This window comes from Gossypium hirsutum, chromosome A01 (genome assembly GCF_007990345.1).
Source record: "Gossypium hirsutum isolate 1008001.06 chromosome A01, Gossypium_hirsutum_v2.1, whole genome shotgun sequence".
Lineage (NCBI taxonomy): Eukaryota > Viridiplantae > Streptophyta > Magnoliopsida > Malvales > Malvaceae > Gossypium > Gossypium hirsutum.
The window spans coordinates 96,982,292-96,987,761 of record NC_053424.1 but is presented as its reverse complement, the minus strand read 5'-3'; the positions used below and the strand labels follow the sequence as shown (position 1 = coordinate 96,987,761).

General features: G+C 38.6%; 1 pseudogene; it reads right to left on the bottom strand.

Moving 5' to 3' along the window:
* Positions 1–497: 497 nt before the first annotated feature.
* Positions 498–4,799, bottom strand: LOC107917662 (ABC transporter B family member 15-like; annotated as a pseudogene).
* Between the last annotated feature and the right edge of the window lie 671 nt (positions 4,800–5,470).

Genomic DNA, 5,470 nt, shown 5'->3' with positions numbered 1-5,470 from the left:
AATACTCACTTGGTTGGTAGCAATGTAACTAAAAATATAACGTTATAATAAAATTAAATTTCACAATTTTATTTTTTTTGGAAAAATGGAGAGACTAGATATAAAAGAATAGAGACTAAATTCCAAGTTTACAAAAACTATAGGTACTTATGGTATATTTTAAACTTTATTCAAACAGTTTTTAGGCACAGGCTCCGTATCTTCGCCATCGTATATATCCTAGCTAATTCTCGTGTTTCTTGATATGTAGGAGTGTAACATTGCAGACACAGCTTCCTCTTGGCTGTTATGAACTTAATTAAAGTCGTTTTCTTCACTTTGCTTTTAATTCTTTCGATGTAGAAGTGTTACGTCATTTTGAGAATTTGGGGTTTCCACACAATAAACTGATTTCTCATATTAACTAAAACGATTTTGTCAACTTTTAGCAACCATTCATTTCATGTTAAACACTATAAAGACGATAAGAAAGAAATCAATTCCCATTCAGCAATGGTTCATCGGTAGGGAGAGTGACCAGTTTAAAGGTTGATTAGAGAGTAGTAAGCCCCTGCCCGACCAATACCTAGCAGATTGGAATGGGATCCTTGTTCAACCACTTTCCCATTCTTTATCACAGCTATTGAATCTGCCTTTTCTATGGTTGACAATCGATGAGCCACAACTAGTTCTTCGAACCATCATCTTCTCTAATGCTTTTTAGACTAGACTCTCTGACTCACTATCAAGTGCACTGGTTGCCTCGTCTAAGAGCAGGATCATTGGGGTCTTTAGTATGGCTCGAGCCAATGCTATCCTTTGCTTCTGCCCTCCCGATAGCTTTACTCCTCTTTCACCACAATAAGTTTCGTATCCATCTTTCATGGAACTGCAAACACATGCTTGTAAATGATATTCATAGTTATTTGATGTAAATGTAAATAGTGATCGATAGTTACCTTATAAATTCATGAGCATTGGCTAGGATGGCAGCTTTCCTGATTTCAGCTTCTTTAGCTTCCACTTTCCCGTAGACAATGTTCTGTCGGATGGTGCCTGCAAAAAGAGTGGGTTCTTGACTCACTAATGCAATATGTGACCTCAAATTCCTCAATTTGTAGCTCTTGATATCATAACCATCTATGATTATGGATCCAGTTTGTGGGTCATAAAATCTTTCAATCAACCCAATAATGGTGGATTTCCCGGATCCACTTTGCCCCACAAGTGCCAGCATTTTGCTTGCTTTAATTTTGAGACACAGGCCTTTGAAGATCATCTGGTTAGGCCTTGCAGGGTAAGCAAAGAATACATCCTTCAATTCAATCTCCCCCTTATTACTTTCCTCCACTTCAATCCCTTTCCCATCTTCATGAGGTTCAATCTCACTCCTCCAGTCTAGAATTGCAAATATTCTTTTTATGGCACAGCCACCTTTAGCCAAATCCGAAGTCATACTTCCTATGTTAGCAATGTTTTGACCTGTGCTCATCAATATGAAGAATGCTTGGAAGAGATGCTTTGGGGTCACCAATCCTTGAGTTATCAGTCTTCCCCCATACCAGAATGTTAGTGATATGGAGGATGTTGTGAGGAATTGAGAGCTAAACAGACCAAACCCAGAAATGTAACCTTGTTTGATGCTTTGTTGTCGGGGCCCTCTCATTGTTTCTACAAAGAGATGTAATATCTTTTTCTGAGAAGAAAAGGCAGTAATAGTTCTATGGTTAACAATGGCTTCACTTGCTAACTGGCTTCCTTCATTTTGTGCTTTTTGGGCTTTCTCAGACATACTTCTCATTAGAACACTTCTGGAGTAGAAGCTCCCAATGAGTAATGGCTGAAAGGCAATCATAACAATGGCAATCCTCCATGTAACAATCAAAGAAAACAGAAAGGCTAAGGAAGCACTGAAGAAAACCTGAACCAGTAATGACATACGATCTGCAATGAATGACCGAAATGTGCTGGCTTCAGTAGATAACCGTGCACAAATGGCGGCACTTGAGTTTTCATCTTGATCAAACCACCCAATCTCAAAGGTCAGCACTTTTGCAAGTATTTTTTCTCGAACCCTGTTCACTAACCGTTCCCCCATGATTGCAAAATTGTAATGTTGCAGCAGATTAGCAAAGAAACTTGCAACTGCTAGTCCCAAGAAAATCAAGCTGTACAATCTGATTTCTGATTTCAGCTTGGAACTATCTTTGAGAAAGTAGACGGAGGCAACTGTTCTCATGCAATAGGCATAGATTGGTTGAATTGCTCCGCTGCTAATGGCTCCAAAACACCCCATTAAGGTTCTCTTCCACTCAGGTGCATTCATCTGAAGCAAACACCACCCTGAGAGTGAAGACTTGTTTATGTTCTTGTCATTTCGATTTTCGTTCGAATGCATTTCGACCGAGCTCGCAATAGTGTAGGAAATTACTGGTCTGAAAGCATATATTGGGCTAAGAGGATATGTAGGGCTGCTTTGATAGCTAGATCTCACACTTATTGGAGTCTCCAGAGTTTGATTCATAAGGTTGTGTCTAGCTTCCGTTAGATGAAACACACCATTAGATTCTTCATTTTGTGTTGCTGCTTGCTGCAACTGGACCATTTTCTTATATGCCCCTCCTGCTCCATTGTTCATTTGGATAAGTTCATTGTGAGAACCGGATTCGATAACTCTTCCTGATTGAACAACCACTATCAAATCCGCTTAACGGATTGTGGAAGGGCGATGTGCAACAATAATGGTAGTTCTTCCATGTGAGGCATGATCCAAGGCTTCTTGCACTATCTTTTCAGATTGTGCATCCAATGCACTCGTTGCTTCATTAAGAAGAAGGATCTTGGGATCACGGATCAAAGCCCTTGCGATGGCGACCCGTTGCTTTTGCCCTCCTGATAACTGAAGCCCCAATTGTCCTACCTGATTTGCAGCGGTAACCCATTAACTCAGCAAAACAAGCATCTTCTAAACTATATATATATATCAATTAAAGGATACTGGGACTTACTTGAGTTTCATATCCATTGGGCAACTTCACAATGAAATCATGTACACTCGCGGCCTTTGCTGCCTTAATGACAAGTTCCATTGACGCATCTTCCTTACCAAAGAGAATTGGTTCTTGATTAACCAGTCCTATATGGGATCTCAACCATTTAAGCTGAAGCTTCTTTATGTTGTGTCCATCCAGGAGAATATCTCCATTGACAGGGTCATAAAATCTTTCAAGCAAAGAAATGGCAGTGGACTTGCCTGAACCACTCCCTCCAACGAGGCCTACCATCTTTCCTGCTTACACTTTAAGATTGAATCCATGCAGAACAAGGGTTTCAGGCCTTGATGGATAACTAAAATCTACTTCTTTAAATTCAACTTCTCCTCTCACGTGTGATAGAAGTTTTTCCTTTCCGTTTTCTGAGCGTATATTCAGATTTCGATCGATCATCTCGAAAATCTTCAAGGCAGAATGTCTTGCCTCTGAAATGAATGATAGATTTGGAAGTGCACTCATAACAGACCTGAATTAATGTTCAACATGAAAGCAGACAAGAAATCATGAGAATTAATGTTGTTGAAACAGGAAAAAGAAAAAAAGGGTAATATCATAGAATGAAACTCACAATCCTCCCAAGATGATACAAATCCCGATGACGAAAACATCACCACCGTTTTCTCCTTCTTCAGTCACAAGAACACCACCAACCCAAGCTTGAAAAGCCCACGCTGCATAAATGATTCCCATACTTCCGATCAGCAATCCTTTTGTAAAACCCTGCTTTATCCGTAGCTCCATACTTTTCTGAAGAGCATTGCTGAAGTTTTATAGCGTCTCGCGCTCAGCAACATACGAATAAATTGTTCGAATCAAGGAGATTGCTTGCTCCGCAATCGCACCTGCATTACCGTAAGCAGCCTTCATCTCTGCTCCTATACTCATCAGTGCCTTACCAAATCTAAGTCCCGGGATAATGAACATCAGTGCGAATGGTAAAGCAGCCAATGTTAGTCGCCATGAAAGTTTGAAGGCTACCACAAGGCCTAAGATGAATGATGTGAGGTGAGCCAGGCAGTTTGGTGTCTGAAACAATACAAATCCATTATGAGATAAAACATGCAACTTTCAAGAGCTGAGAAGGCAATCTCGCAAACCTAGTCGGCGATGGTATCTTGGATGGAATGAGCATCAGAAATGACAGTAGAGATGACCTGGAATGTAGAGAAAGAGTCCGTTTGATCCTCGAAGAAACCAACTTGTTGCCTGAGAACAGATTTTAAGTATTCAATTCTCATGCGAGATGCCTGCCTCTCTGCACTTCTTGTCCAACAAACTCCCTCTGGAATATAAACATATAAGCAGTTAAAATGAAACATTGATTTAACTTGGAAATTACATTTGCACATACCGATGAAAGCATGTATTCCCACTCCAATTGCAGAATAAAGTAGCCTAAGTGCATACTGTAAATCAAACGAAGCGGTGTTGCTAATACAACATAAGATTTAAGGTTGTTTTAAGTGCATAGTGTGTGTACCTTGTCGACTATTTGATTAGAGAAAGACTGATGAGAGGATCCATAATCATTCAGTGCACCGCTGAGTATGTACATGTTAACAGGGGACATCATTCCATCTCCAATGCTACCCAAAGTTCCCAAAACCAACAACACTTTGTCTATACCATCAGCATACCGGAACAGCCCACCACCTTTGTTGGCCATAACACTTGATTTTTGATCTTTGTAGATAGGTGAACTCAACTTATAGCTTCAGATGGAAGGTTTATTTATCATCATGTTTTAATTAAATTGAGTCGGCACTAGTTAACCCTTGCTTTGTTTGTTGTAAAAGGATTGTTGGTTTCAAAAATTCCAACATAGAAAGGGCCTCTAACAGTTGATTTATTTGGGAGTTTCTTGTACTAGGAAAATCCTCGTCGATTGCTTTACTACCCTCGTAATTTACACTTTTGGTATTGGAAAGCCTGTTTAAAGGGAGAATCTATTATTTTGGATGCCATGGACACATAAAGCTAACGCTCTTTCAACCATTTTCTCTACATATGTCCTTTGCTTGTTATTTCAGGCCTTTGACTATAGTTTAAGGACTTAATTATTACTCTTACATTAAATTTTGGTATTAGACCCTTTACTTTATGTAAATTGTTGATTTAGTACATGTACTTTAATTTGATCATTTTCAATCCTTGTACTTTTAGAATTTGAAAATTTTAGTCTTAGTCAAATGATTGTAATGCTATGTTAGCTTGTTATTTCCACATATTACTCACAAAAAATCAATTAATAGATTTAACAAATGTTGTTGGCATTAAAACTGAAATTTCGAAATTCAAAAAATATAGGAACTAAGAATAATCTAATGGAGAGCTGGGACAAAATCTATAACTTTTAAGTATAATAAAATAAAGAACTAATAGCATATTTTAATCAAATAGATTTAACTGCTACTATTTGGGTAGAACTAAAATTTCAA